The sequence below is a fragment of the Canis lupus genome, chromosome 33 (genome assembly GCF_011100685.1).
Source record: "Canis lupus familiaris isolate Mischka breed German Shepherd chromosome 33, alternate assembly UU_Cfam_GSD_1.0, whole genome shotgun sequence".
Classification (NCBI taxonomy): Eukaryota; Metazoa; Chordata; class Mammalia; order Carnivora; family Canidae; genus Canis; species Canis lupus.
This window is the reverse complement of record NC_049254.1, coordinates 1,861,255-1,876,704: the sequence shown is the minus strand read 5'-3', so window position 1 is coordinate 1,876,704 and position 15,450 is coordinate 1,861,255. Positions and strand designations below refer to the sequence as shown.

Here is a 15,450-nt window from a genome sequence, read left to right as displayed (position 1 = left end):
ATGTTTTGTTTCTGAAAAAAAAATTAAAATCTTTATAAGAAGAACTTCTGTATTTAAATCCAGAGTTACTGCTTTACCAATTCATATTTTTGACTTCCATGTTCTGATCTTGGAAGAAAAATTTTAACTTGTAAAACATAAATCTGTTAAAGCAATTGCAGCGTTACACCCATTCCTCGGTATTAGAGATGATATTGAAAATTAAGCAGAAGAGAGTTAAAACTAAAGTTTGATTTTGTGCTTTTGAAAATGGATACAAATGATCTAACTGAGGAAAGTATGCTGTTAAGCTGTATGTTTAACATTTCCCATTTAAATTCCTTTCAAACACCCTATATGTGCACTTAAACTTGCCCATTTATATACTCAGGGTTTTTTTCGGTTAGATAAGAAAGGCACCATCGGTTATAGAATATTATTTTAACTATAACTTGTGACTTTGGAAACATATAAAAGATGCAACTTTTAATAGTTGATAGACCTTTTATATGAGAGACCCAGAACATTAAAACAGTTCCAAAATGGGAAACGTTAATTTGCTCCCTGTGTTTTTATCAGTTATGCTGGCCGTGGTTCTGACTTCAAACACAGCCCATCTAGTAAACAAGCACTTTGCTTAGATCTATGGGTATGAGTCACCACAGCTAACTCTTTCTAGGCTCTTCTGGATGAAATGAAAGTGATCAGAATACATTCAAACAAATAGCACATTTTCCCCCCTCTCTTGGGATCTTCTAGCACTATTTCAAGTAAGCTGGTATGTGTCTGATTTACCACACGATGGTGCTACACGAATATGTTATAATGAAAGCGAGCCCTAAAAAGGCTCAACTGTGAAGTAGCAAGTGAAATTACCCTCTTCAAGCATAAAGGTAGCCTAATTCAATTCTCCATTTCCATGGAGCAGCCTTTGTATTGAGAATACTGTCGACTTACGCTCTTATATTGAGGTTTCCCCTTCCCCCACCTAGGCAGGTAGGATTATTAGTGAACCTTGAAAGCAGGTTGATGTTAAAGGCATCATCTAGCAAAAATAATTATCAGGCATTTATATTAAGAAGGAAAATAATAGCAATGACTCGTTATCAACCTATAACTCTTACAAACCTTATTATTTCATTTCTATAAAGTGTTTTTTTTCCTTCTGTATTATTATTATTTAAGAATTATTTATTTTTTAAAAAGAATTATTTATTTATTTTGGAGAGACAGAGAGAGACAGAGAGAGAGAGAGATATCATGAGTGCAAGGGGCAGAGGAAGAGGGAGAGAGAATCGCAAGCAGACTCTGCCCTGGCTGGGCGCTGGATTTCAGGCTCCACCTCACCACCCTGAGATCATGGCCTGAGCAGAAACCAAGAGTCGGATGCCTGACTGAGCCACCGAATATTTACCACGTTTAAGATGGAAAGGCATATACTTAGATATTAAAATTTCAGTACAGGCAGGAAATAGTGAACAATTCTGAGGCCAGTATTAGTACTCCTATCAAACACACTGAAATAAAACCAATGGAGAGAAGTATACAAATTTTTAAAAGAAAAGTGAAACAATAGAAGGTAGGATGAATTTGATTATTAATACTCGAGTTTAACCTCATATTCCATTTTCTATCATTTAAATGTAGGGTTAAAAAAAGGAAAAAGTCCATCTTATTATTCATACATTTTTCAGGTGACACCTTCTTTCCATTGCTGTCTTTCAACAAAACCCTTATTAGAGTTTCTGCAAACGCCTTAGTCAATCCAGCCTGTGGCAGGTAATCGGACTCTCTGTGAGTTCATCACTTTAGGAAAACACTCCCACCAGGTTGCCCTTTGATTAAGAGAAATTCCCAAGCCCTCCACAATCTCCGCGCGGCCTTGGTCGTCCGCATGGCCTGTGCTTGTCTTACACGCAGCTGAACAGAGTTCCGCATCCGGTCCTATTCGTGATTTGACCGCACTTGACATTCTGTGTTTCCTCAGCCTCCTTGGGTAGAAGAAACCAATCCTTGGTACACAGTCCTCTGATGTTCCCCTGTCTCCCCGCGGTGAGCACCAAGCGCAGAGCCCCTGGTTGTCTCGTGGGTGCCCCCAGGAATGGGCAGCGCTGACCCGTTTCCCTTTGCTAATTTACCTGGATGTGTAACTGTACTCCATGCACGATCATGCAAGTTGTCTCTTAAAGGGGGAAAAAACCCAAAAAACTAAAACCTTGTCTCTTCTGATTCCATCTTTGGGGAGGTCTGTTCTCTGGTTAGCTCGCTGCCTTACTTCTGTGTGCAGAGCCCCGAAGCTCCCGAGGAAGGGCTTGCAGAGCACCTGTCCTTGGCCCTCCTCCCTCCTTGCGCTGCCCTTTCCCACTCTTCCTTCCCTTTCCTGCCCTCTCCTTGCTGCTCCTTGAATTCGGAAATCCAGGTTCTCAAGAACAGAGGAGAAGGATGAGAATAAGTGGGGGGCAGCGGGGGGGGGGGGCGGAATTCGTGATAGTTTAATCCCAACCTCGGGGGCCCAGGAGTTACCTGGGACTGGACGCGTGGTCCACAGGCACGTGTGAACCGCGTATAAATACACTGTGACCCGCTCATATAGTGAGCTTGGAAGTCTTAATTTCTTAAATGCTGCTCACTTTGATGACCGTGAAGTTTCTCTGTCCTCAGCACGGAAGATTCTATTAAAAATAATAAAAATAATATCAATATTTTCATTTCCACAGCTTTAAATACTGAGCCAAAATAAGCTTTTACACATGTTGCTTCATCCTGTCATCCTCATCTATTTGGCCCTGATAATCACACTCCTGTAACCAGTTTGAATGCTCTTTGGTTCTAATTCTAAAATGATCCATGTTACTGTGATGAATATGTGTTTTTATGGAGCTGGCTTCATTTCCTCATCCCCGGGATTGGGTGATTGTGTTTCCTCTCTGGATGAATTAGACTAGTATATTTGAGATTATATTTCATTAGTTTTATTGCTGCTTGTTAAAGTTTTATTATCCTCTCTGTTTTATATTTCAGGCTGGCAACACTTGCCAGCAGCGCTAAGTGACTTGATATATATACGTCATAATTTTGTGACCTAAGAATACGCTGTCTGCGAGCATAAGGGTGTTTCAGAAGTGACACTTTATAATATGCTATTAAACATATGCATTCACGGAATAGCTATCTAAAATCAAAGAATTTGGTTTCAAATTTTCTTTCATCCCCACTCAAATATTCAGCACTTCTCTTACCTGGTACATAATGTGCTTTAAATAAGATTTCATTCGTTCTGGATGATTTGCCTTTTATTTCATGTAATTGTTATTTGCTACGTGATTATAATTCGTTGGTGTCTTCCAAGTTCCCTAGCACTTAGGGAAACTCTGAAGCCCCTTGGCGTGACTTCGGCTGCTGTCCCTTCACCCAGCTGAACAAGCATGTCATTGAAACTCGTAGTTGATATAAGAGTTGTTAGTTAAGTAGATGTTCACTACCCATAACCTAAAAGTCCTTGGACATTTTAGAAAGAAAAAGACATTTAGGAAAGTGAAAAGATGGGGCACTTGGGTGGCTCAGTCAGTTAAATGTCTGCCTTCAGTTCAGGTCATGATCCTGGGGATCATGTCCCTCATCAGGCTTCCTGCTCAGTGGGGAGTCTGCTTCTCCCTCCTGCTCTCTCTCTCTCTCTCTCTCTCTCTAAAGATTTTATTTATTTATTCACGAGAGACACACACAGAGAGGCAGAGACACAGGCAGAGGAAAGAGCAGGCTCCATGCAGGGAGCCCGAAGCGGGACTCGACCCCGGGACTCCAGGATCTCGCCCCGAGCCAAAGGTAGATGCTCAACCACTGAGCCACCCAGGCATCCCATCTCTCTCTCTCAAATAAATAAAATATACATAGAAAAAGAAAAGCAATCTATATAGAGTTTTTTCTTTCTCGGTAGTACACTTACACTTAAAAAACTAAATACAATTTGATAAATCATATTCTCCAACTTCTGACTCCTTAAAAACAAAATAAGACAGAAACCCAGTGTGTGTGAGGAAAACAGGCAACATGTGAATGTTGCGCTAGCTCTTGGAGCAGACTGCACCCCGTGCCTGCCTTCTGGGGGGCACTGTGGGAGCCCGAGGCCAGCGAGACCCTGGCACCGCCTGGGCCCAGCGCTGAGGCCCTCACTCCCCTGGCCCAGAAGCACTGAAGACAGTGGCGCCTCCCGGGTGAGCTGACTGCACAATGGAGGTTTCAACTCAGTCTCGCCCTGATTCCAAAAGCCCAGAAATCTCCTGAGAATTTGAATTGTCCGCTGAAGAGCCTAGATTTGAGGACAAAATAAGACACATTAAAAGTAAACGACCCTGAAACTAGGCATCCATATGTGATGGGAACTGCAAACGTCAATATGTGCTGCTTACCCCTCCGGATTTTCTTCTTCCCTCTGACCTCCAAGGAAAGTTCTTTCAATTCCCATGTTACTTTGGTGCTGTTTTGAGGCAATGAACTAGAAAATAATAATAATAAAAAAAAACTGAAAAAGGGAAGACAGAGTATTTACTTTGGGAAGAGAAAAAAGAATAGCATTAGAAGGAAAGGCGAGCCTCTCACGGGATGGTGGTGGGGCCTTGAGAGCATCAGAGAGGAAGACTTTTAGGAGCTGCTGCCTTCCATATGGGGAATGTTAAGAGTTGTAAAGATGGGGAGAATGAATATTTCAGATGATTTGCGGTTTTTAAAGTCTATTTCCATCTTGTCACCATTTTTAAGAGGACATTTTTAAATGATTTGAATGTCTTATTTTTTTGTTTTTGTTTTTTAGAGAGAGAGGTGAGGGGAAGGGCAGAGGGACAGGAGAGAGAGAGTCCAAAGCAGACTCCCTGGAGCCCAATGAGGGGCTCTGTCTTGTAACCCTGAGACCATGATCTGAGCCAAAATCAAGGGTCAGATACTCAACTGAGTAAGGCACCCCAATTTGAATATTTTTGAATTTTTTCTGGTTACACTATTGTATTTCTTGGACCAAAAATCTGAGCTGAGCCTGGATCATTACTCTCTGTTTCTAGAAAACATCATGTTGCCAAACATGGAAAAAGCTTATGGTCAGTTTGCTTATTTCCTGGTGGGGAGCTTGCACCATGCCATCTGTCTAGGGAGTGAGAGGATGGAAGTATGATCATGCTACTTATTCTTCACCTTGATACTCCAGACACATAGTTTTCTCATATTCTCAGAGCAAAGTTCGAGTTAATGAATTAGAAGACTGTTAGAAGAAATAGGAAAACTTTTGATGAGTGTGGGGAAGTGAGCCTATAAGAAAAGCCATAGAAGGGGCTGAAATGGCCCTGAGTTGAACTTCATTTCCTCAGAGATGCTGAAAATTCAGGAGTTCTAGGGATCCCTCTAAAACCTTTACTGAAAATATCCGCTGCTCTGTGTTTCATATTGAAGGAAGAGACGCTATGATCAAAATAATTAAAAGTTTTAGTTATTATGCTTTTCCTTGTAGCAGAAATGGTGGCAGTGACTACATCTCATGTTGGTCAAGCTTTGGTACCACTTTTAATTTTCTCCTGATTGTCCCGGGAATGGCTGAATATTCAACATACACAAACCCAACTCAAGCTTTTCTCTTGTGAAAGGTCCCTTCACATTTACGTTCACTTTGCTCTCTTGGTCTCCTGGATTTGGACCTTAAAAATAATCATTTCTTTTTGTCTTCATCCTTGTCCAGCATTTCATGACCAGTAATTTCTTCCTTTTAATGTCTCTCAGACCTTGATTATTGCCAGTGACACAATTTTACTCAAGTTGTTCTTCTAAATGTGGAAGCGTGGCCCCTTCCTCTCTATCCATTCTTCTAAGAACAAAAGTAAGTCTCTTGTCTTAGAGTACTACTGTCCACTCCTCCCTCCCGTGTTCGGGCCTGTCTCCCTTTCCCGTGTGGGACTAGTAATTATTTCATCACTTTTGGGAACTATTGTGTGGTTTACTAAAATGCATTATTTCGTGTGCATCTGCACTATTTGCTCATTGAGTTTGTGAGTTTGTGAGCTATAAAAGTTACAGTTCTCTCTTTCTTTCCTCAATTATTGTGTCTTATCCTCGAGTATTTCTTTGAATGTATATTAAAGTGCCAGGTTCATAATAAGGTCTCATTACCTGTTGAATTTAACCAAAGAAGCAAAGTTTTAGTTGCGCTGTGCAGGGTAAGAGATGCAGTTGACACTTCAATGAGCAAAATAGGTTCTCCTTCAAGCTGAAGAGCGTGATGAGTATCCAGGTGGTTGAAGGGTAGCCCAAAGCAACTGTATCAAATACGTTGGGTGTGTCCTGTGTAATCCTGAAAATTATCGGGATTTTTCTTATTCTTATCTCTGCGACAGCAGTATTTGTTGTAAGGTAAAAACAACATTTCAAAGAATAAACTAGGTTAAAAAGTTCTCTTCTGACTCTGTGCCTCCTAAATCTTGCAATGAAATCAGTGAAGGGATTTGCCTGACAAATGGCATTTCTCATTCTTTCAAAAATATCTTAGTTTGAGATATTAGAAACTTGCTGATAACAAGGCCAGCACCAAGTAGACAGTGATGAGCATATTAATGCTGACTAAGCAACAATGGGACTTCTCACGGAGGTTCATATGTATTTTTGCTTTACTGAAATTGTGAACAGTAAGAGACTTAAAATTTGAAAACTTTCTTTGAGTCATAATAATTCATGTTTTATTTATTAATTATGTGTTTAAACGCAATTACCATTCTAGCATGTATCTCTAAAATAGATCCAATTAACATAAGTTTTCCATGACAGTTGAGTTTTACTTCTAAAGAGATCTACTGAATTTCATATTTGAATGCAACTTTTCTTAGTCATTTTTAAAAATAAAACAAAAACTTGTATTGTAAGGCTAGGAAGGAAGTGGTGTTAGAATATTAACATCAAAACTGACTTGTACAAATAATACATACATATAATATAGCCAAATACTTTAATTTTGTGCATTTAAAATATTTAGTATTTTAATTTGATTATGAACAGTATCACTAATATTGTGATATAATCATTATCTGTAATTGTATATATAAAATAAATGTTATTACAAATTATATAAATCTTACATAAATATAATAATTATAAATATTATGCAAATTAATAATTATATTTACGACCTCATTCATTCTTTTCCTATTTGCAAATACGGGTGCAACTATTTTGTGGCACAATTGCAAACAAAATGAGACATTACTGAAAAGTTAAATGAATAAAGATGAATACAACAAAATGCACCATTAAAAACATCACCAACCTTACCCACTTGAAAACTGCATACTAATGATCCGTGTATCTTAAAATGTATTGAAATAATGTAAAAGTGGTGCTCATATTTACTGTAGACTAGCCCCGGGCATTCTGGTCGTCTTTGAAAATTTTCTTTTTGCTGTTAACAAATTAATTACCCTGATGTCTTCGCTCACGTTCACTCAGTACACTGTTCTTGCCAAACATTTTCTTTTTTTCTTTTTCTTTCTTTTCTTTTCTTTCTTTCTTTTTTTTTTTTTTTTGTTTTAGAGAGTGCGGCACATGAGAGTAGTGGGGGCAGAGGAAGAGGGAGAGAATCTTTTGGTTTTTTTTTTTTTTTTTTTTTTAAAGAGAGAGAGAGAGAGCCTGAGCATGAGTGGTGGGGCGGGGTTGAGGGGGGAGCATCCCAAGCAGGGCCTGCGTGGATCCCAGCAAGGTACCCGAGGCCGGAGCCGCAGCCCTGAGATCACCACCTGAGCCAAAATCAAGAGTCTGTCGCCCAACAACAGAGCCACCCAGGCGCCCCTTGTCAAACATCTTCTCTATGTCCTTTTACATTTGGAGTTATAGGAGAAATCGTCGATTTTCCGATTTTCCAGCTATAAAGATTGTGTTCAGAGATGTCTAATTTACCAAAGCGAGCCCAGCTTTCCAGAGCTCCACGGTGCTATTCGGATCCTTTCAGAGACAGAGGCTGATCTGAGGTAGGCCTCACGTTCCGGTTTCTGAGAAGCTGATGAAGATGCTGGGGGCGGCCGGCAGCCCCTAATCCTGCTCCTCACAGCAGGTGCTAGGTGCAGAGGCGGCCGAGAGGCTTGGGTTCGGGGGACCTGAGCTTCCTCCGGGGCATGGGGTACCCCCGAGGCCGCCTACAGCTCTCCAACGCGGCGCCCTTGCAGTCGGGGGGCCGAGGGGTCACCGTGTAGATGTGGGCCTACCCACGGGCAGTCACAGACGGTGAGGTTTTGTTTGGAGGGTGGGTGTCTCCTTTGTGTAAGGATTTGTAACAGCGAGAATGTTTTGCCCCCCACGTGCCTAAAATTCTCTTAAGTCCAAAATCTGAAAAAACACTTTGGGGACAGTTCTTCAGCGCTTCTACGCGAGCATTGGTCCTTTCTTCTTTCTCAGAGTTACCTCTTCGAGGCCAACAGAAACTTTTTCAGTATGAATGTTTTCTGAAGGTTTACGTTGCTTTTCTAAAATTGAAATATTTAAGTCCGTATCTTGGGGCGCCTGGGGGGCTCAGCGGTTGAGCCTGTGCCTTCAGCTCTGGTCATGATCTCCGGGTCCTGGGATCGAGTCCCACGTCAGGCTCCCTGTTCAGCGGGGTGTCTGCCTCTCCCTCTCCATCTGCCTTTCCTCTCTCTCACGCTCTCTCACATAGATAAATAAAATAAATTTTAAAAAAAGGAAGTATGTATCTTATTTTAAAATATGCACTAAAAGATGTGTGTTTGAAATACCTTAAAAACTGAAATAAACGGTGAGAACAATTCATCCTCTGTCAGCCAATCAATAAGACTCATTGAGCTCCTGTCTGGGCTGGAGCCGCCGAGCGGCCTCAGTTGATTGAGGACCTGCCCCTGCTCCGGTTGATCAAATGTTACAAGAAACTTCAGGGTGGTTGCAGGCCATTTGTCTTTCAAGCTCATTAGACTAGCAAACGAAAAGCCCCATCAGGGGGGAAAATGCTCTATTTTTAATCATCATTCTATTTAAAACCCTGTTGTTCTGCCTAAGTACCTGGAATGCCCCATACCTACGGTGGTAATTTCCAGAAAGGGAGAATTTTTCAAAGGGTAACAGAGAGAAAGCTGAGAGAACGAGAAGTTAGGAGGTGCAGAGGTCCATGTTCCCCCCAGACTTCTTCCCATACGAGGCTGTTTCTCACTTCAGCTGACTCGAGGTACAAAGTCTGTAACTATAGATGGTAAAACTGATACCACAAAGATTTTGTTTATGATGGGTAACGTAGCCTGCTTTCCTTACAAGCTCAGTGACCTCGTGGTTGACGTCGCTTGGAAATGGAAGGCCCGTCGGCACCAGGGGGGCGGGGAGAGCAGGTCCGTGGCCCCACCATCCTAGACGCTCTTTCATAACTGGATTAGGGAGGGGCCCTGGCATCTGGACACAGTGAAAACCCACCAGGTGATGTAATACATCATTAGGATTGAGAACTACTGATGCGGGAGGAGGGGCTTTACTCGAATTTTCTGGAACCAACCCATCCCCAGGCGCGTTAATGTGGCCTGCATACTAGTGACACAGCAAATGTTTTGAAAAAGCTCTCCCGCTAAGGCTCGCCTTGTCATAGACCCCAGTGTGAAAAATAAGTTCCTTTACGTGCTTAGCTTTGCTCTCCACCTGCAATTTCAGAAAAATAATGTTGGCAGGGGTTGGCTTTATTGAGCCACATAAAAATCAGTCAGTGTCATCAAATTATCTCTGCACTTCACAGCATATTCGTTTGTCATAATGTTTACAGCTGAGATTAGGAGATTTTGGGGACAGGAGCATAGGACATAGAGGTTTTGATGGAGGGAACGGGCAATCTCGAGGGCGTCAGACACCGTGGAGCCCTGTCACCCAGCACAGGAGCACTGGAAAGGGGAAGGGTCGGCTTCATAATTGTACCTTGAGTGAGTCCCGGGTCTGTTTTTCATAAGCATCCTAAAATATCACATAGAAAGCTGTACCTGCTGGGTCACTAAATACACTGAGGGTTTTGTCACTGACTATGGCCAAACTCAATCACTTTTGGATCATTCAACTTTCTTATTGTTTCTATCACCGTCTGATTAATGTGAACTGTACCCCTGGTAACTTGCAATAATAAAGAGATTTGGAAATGAGAAGTTATTTCTTTTTAATGTTGTATTTACATTTGTGGGTGGATGGGAACATGTGTAGTTTGCTTTGTGTGTCAACTTGACTGGATCACGGTGTCCAGATATCTGGTTGAACATTACTCTGGATGTTTCTGTGAAGGTGTAAAGCAGAGCACCGCACATAATGCAGGTGGGTCTCATCCAATCGGTCAAAGGCATTTCACACACACACACCTTGTTGGCTCCGTTTTCTAGACAATCCCGACTAACCCAGGCTTAGTCACTTTCACTTCACATGTGAAAAGCACGTTGGGTACTGTGGGCTTATCTGCCCTAATTCCTGGTCACCGGGCCTGCAACATGAGCATTCCAGGGGAATCTGATAGAAATGCGAATCCTGACCTTGTCCCAGACCTTCGGATTCAGAAACTCTGTGGTGTGGCTAGCAATCTTTATCTTAATACGTCCTCCCAATAATTCTAATGCACACTAAAGATGAGGAGCAATTGTCACAGGCCACAGGGAACCTTGGGAATCCAACCTCACTCTGTAGTTTTTACATGTATTCCATCTAGGTCAGAAGGAACATCCATTAGTGGTTCTTAAACTTGGCTGCACAGGCATGACGCTGCTTCGCCCAAGACCAGGGCACATTACCAATCCCTCAAGCACTTGAACCAAAATAGACTCCTGGAAAACATCTCAAACTAGAAATGAAGTCTGAATGACATGAAAGTTTTTTGTGTTTAGCCCAGAGGAGGGCTGGCGACAAGGAAGCAACTGTCCTCTCTGTTCATGCTACTCGTCTGGCATGGATGGGCCTAGCCTCTTTGTTCATGGAGCTGTGTTGTGTTTTCAATGATGTATTTGTGTGGAGAAAAAGCACCCACAGTTTCAGAAAGGTTTTAAATCAATTGTTGCATGCTCTCGTTCATGACTAGTGCTGTGTGTGATGCGAAGAAAAATACTGCCTTTGCGCTAGGCGCCTGTTCAATGCTGGGACTTTCTAAATATAATATCCATTGAATCTATTTAATGTTCGCCATGTTAATTACGTTTGGAACTTTTTCTGTTTTATTTGTCATTTTACACATAATTAAATTTGGGGTCTGGCCATGGCCATTGGTTACAGAATCATTTACAGATGTCTTATGACAGGTTTTTAATTCAACTTGCCAGTATCAGGGTCTGATTTTTGGGAAGGAAGTAAAAAAGAAAAAAGAAGAAAAAAAAGAAAGGAAAAAGAAATCAAAGGAATAGTTGAAGAATAGCTACAGTGACTTCTTTGTGGACTTCAAACATCTATCTGATTGATTTTGTGTGTTAACACGATCTTTGTGTTACTTGAGATTTTTAATATAGCAGTGATTGTTCGAGCCCACAATATGGATTTGTCTTAAACATAATTGTGGGCTCTCTGTGCTGCTGGGTGGTAAAAATGTGCTGAGTACTTCCCTTTCTGTGAAAGCAGACTCACAGACACGAAGCTTGGTGTACATCCTATCTAGTGGTTTAGTCTCTTGCTCAGAGAGAATAATAACTTTTTCTCAGCTTAGAGATATACTTGGTGCTTATTTATGTTATGGGTGTAAAAGCCAGACTTTTGAACATTCTTTATGTGCTTTAGAATCCTTGGTTATATGCTTTGTTTTTATTATATTGAATAAGAGAGCTGCCGAAGAAATTGATCAGTTAACTTGGAAAATGTGTCATTTCTTCAATGACCATTAAGCAGACACAGAAATCTATTCTTGGCAATCACATCACAAGAATTCCTATGAAACCGTCTATACTGGAGAAACAACTGGCCTATTTCCTGTTAATTATAAAATTATTGGCTGCAGAATAAAGAATAGCATTACTGATCTTCTCCTTAACGAGGCTCTTAACTTCATCTATGGTTATTTGCTGACTAGTAAAAAATCTTTAAGTTATTGTTATTGTGAATTCAGTGGAAGAATGCCCTTAAAAGTATGAAATATAAAAACAATCTAAAAAGTATAAAATTTCCCCCCAAACAGTAAGAATCCAAGGAGGTATAATATATACACAGTAAATTCACTCTTATAATTAGCTTAGCTGCAACTGTTTCGTTGAACCTAACACATTTTCTGTGAAATGGGAGTAAATAACTCTAGATAAGAGACCACCTATTTATTTTCTATCAGCTGTTACTAGATGAAAACATTCATAAAAGAACTTTACACATTAATGCATTAATAAAATCATTTTTTATATTTATGTGTGTTTATGTGTGTGTGTCTGTATGAGAGCGAGAGCGAGAGCGAGAGCGAGCTTTTCAACATGTGGTGACTTAGCCATGTGTATGTCTCATAAAACGTTAAGAGCACGGTTAAGAAAGAATTGGACGCTCCTTAGGTCTGCGTGCCAGTTGACACTGGCTCTCAACCCTTCTCATTCATCTGCCATGACGATCAGTTAATAGAAGCTGACCAAAAATGCTGATTCTGCAGCCGTATCATAAAGCTTCGCATCGGTTACCATAGGTATTTAGTTCTTGGGACGAGGGAGGATGTATGTATGTCATGGGGGAGCTGCTTTTCCTTTTAAAAATAAAGGTTTTCTTAAGAAATTCGTTCTCACATTTTACGCCACCTTTACTTACACCTCGTCAAGGAAAAGGAAGAGGTCATTGCTGATATAGTCAAACGAGATAACATGTAAAAGTACACTGTAAACAGCAACACAACTTTCACATTTGAGTATATTCTAGTTTCTGAGGGAAAGAAAACCCACAAATATCGCTGACAAAGCAAGTAATCCATTTAAAGGGACTAGAATATTAATATAATCTTTCAGCGGTGGTTTGAGGCAGTAGACAACTCTGAAAGGAGGTGATGAATTTCCTAAAGAAAATCTCAGCCAATATATATTATTTATACAGCTTCATCACATTTCTCTTGTCTCTTCCTGGTCTTTTTTCCCTTGTGCATTAGCATTTCGTGTGGCACTGTCCCACTTAGCCCTCTGAACGCATTAGCTCCTAAGGATTAATAAAAACTAAAAAAAATTCAAATATAGTTTGAATCAGACCGCATTGTCTTTGTGACAATAAAGTTTTCAGTGCGCTGGAACAGACTACACAGCTGCATAGGCTTTAAAAATATTAAAAAGGGGATCCCCGGGGGCTCAGCGGTTTAGCGCCGCCTTCGGCCCAGGGCGTGACCCCGGATCCCGGATCCGTCCCGCGTCGGCCCCGCGGGGAGCCTGCCTCTCCCGCTGCCTGGGCCTCGGCCTCTCTCGGTGTCTCAGGAATAAATAAATAACGTCTTTTTAAAAAAATATAGAAGGTAACTAATGGATTGGAGAAGAACTTGAAATTGCTGACGTGTGTGAAAGGCTGGAGCAGTAGTGACCGGATGAACAGGGCAGAGGGACGACCGTGGGGCCTCGCGCGGCGGGACGGGCCAGCCTCTCCGCGCCCTGGGTGCTGGGTGCTGGGGGGGCTGCGGGGGGGAACCTGCGGGGGGAGTGCGGAGTCGGGCGGTGAGGACCCCAACCGGGCCGTGGGTGCGAGCGAACCTGGGGACAGGTCTCCGTCTTCGTCAGGAGCGTCCTGGAAACCATCCTAAGGCGTGAGGCGAGTCGCGCTGCACAGAAGGGGCCGCGGACAAAGTCGGGTCGCGCTAGCCTGCCCGGGATTTTATCACCGGGGGGGGGGAGGAGGCCCCGAGGCCGGGTGCGTGGGGCGCGGGGGGGGCGTGCACTCGGGGGGAGGTGCGGAGGCCGGGTGCGTGGGGCGCGGGGGAGCGTGCACTCGGGGGGAGGTGCGGAGGCCGGGTGCGTGCGACGCAGGGGTGCGTGCACTCGGGGGGAGGTGCGGAGGCCGGGTGCGTGGGGCGCGGGGGGGCGTGCACTCGGGGGGAGGTGCGGAGGCCGGGTGCGTGGGGCGCGGGGGAGCGTGCACTCGGGGGGAGGTGCGGAGGCCGGGTGCGTGCGACGCAGGGGTGCGTGCACTCGGGGGGAGGTGCGGAGGCCGGGTGCGTGGGGCGCGGGGGGTGCGTGCACTCGGGGGGAGGTGCGGAGGCCGGGTGTGGGGGGCACGCGGGGGGGTGGTCATGCACTCAGCGGGAGGTGCGGAGGCCGCGGTGCGTGGGGCGCGGGGTAGGCCGGTGCGCTGGGCCCGAGCAGGCCGCCAGGGGGCTCACGCGGAGGCGCTCCCGACGCCTGCTTTCTTAGACCTCGGAGGGGACCCGCACGTGGATGGCACGCGGCCCGGGAGACGCTGGGAAGTCACACTGCGTGGTGCGGGTGGGGCTCGGCAGCAGTTTTCCCGGCCTCCATCCGTCCTGTTGGTGCAGGGACGTAAAGATAACTGGGAGCAAGTCCCGCTACCCGGTAGGGGGGCAGTGGGCCCCCCGGGTTCCCCGGGCAACGCGCCAACTCGACCCGGACCGGGCCGGCCACACTGCCGGCTGCCACGGGCTCGGCGCGGGCCGCGACTGCGGGGACTCAGCGGCCGCTGGGGAGGCCGCGCCAAAGCTCGAGCACAGGGGCAGCCGCGCCCCTGGTTTACCGTCTTAGCGACACGGGCCGTTAGTTTCAGGATTTTGGAGACAAACGTACTTGAAATATAACATGTTTTCTTCTCCCTGGTGGGTAAGCACAGTGTTGCTTAGAGGAATGGAATGAGGTGTAGATGTTTCACGTGTCCTAGTTGGGGTTAAAGATTTCCCTTCTATCTCAGCAAATTTATATTTGAAATTATAAAAATGGTGCTGTAAACCTTTGGTTTCATTTCGGTCCTAAAATTCATTTTTTGTTAGTTTTCTCAGGACCGCGTGGCTCCTCTACGGGGGCAGGGGCGGGGGCGGGGGGGGGCGGCTGCGGCCTCGGGTCGCGCCCTGCGTCCTCCTCGGCCTCGCTCTCCTGCCGCCTCTGGGCATTTTCTGGGTTGGAAGGTTGTAAAGGAATAGGATCGTGTACACACGTGCAGTGCTCTGCTGCTCATAATTTTCTCCTACCTTGGATTCAAGGAGCGTCTGAAGGAATCTTCTTCGCTGCGCACGAGGGATTTGGAGCCCTGAGCCTTGCAGAGTCAACGGTCCTTTCGCTGGGCGGAGCTGCTTACCTGCTACTGGAGGCCAGTCCTATTTATAAACCATCTTGATTTAATCTCTGCCATATTTTTAAACTAAGCATAAACGATCAACCCTGTGATTTATCTCAAAAGGTAAAAACAAAAACAAAAAAACCCAATTCAATGGTCATTGAATTTTCTCTAATACATATCTTTAGCTTCAGATTTAAAGGAGGGGCGGCCGGGTGGCCCAGTCTGTTAGGCCTCCGGCTCTTGTTACTGGGTCGGGTTATGGTCTCAGGATCTTGAGAATGA

General features: G+C 44.0%; 2 long non-coding RNA genes across 3 annotated transcripts in view; one reads left to right on the top strand and one right to left on the bottom strand.

Moving 5' to 3' along the window:
* Positions 1-1,220: 1,220 nt before the first annotated feature.
* Positions 1,221-15,330, bottom strand: LOC111093735. Its single transcript, XR_005383107.1, has 4 exons — positions 15,080-15,330; positions 4,386-4,471; positions 2,503-2,651; positions 1,221-1,970 (listed from the first exon to the last, which is right to left on the bottom strand). It is a non-coding gene; the product is annotated as an uncharacterized LOC111093735 (long non-coding RNA).
* LOC102154029 overlaps positions 14,247-15,450 on the top strand; it is a 29,371-nt gene continuing 28,167 nt past the window's right edge. The window contains exons 1-2 of one of the 2 annotated variants that reach the window (XR_005383105.1): positions 14,247-14,710; positions 15,092-15,288. This is a non-coding gene — a long non-coding RNA (uncharacterized LOC102154029). Of the gene's footprint in view, positions 14,715-15,091; positions 15,289-15,450 lie in introns of both variants that reach the window. The other variant, XR_005383104.1, reaches the window with a different exon arrangement.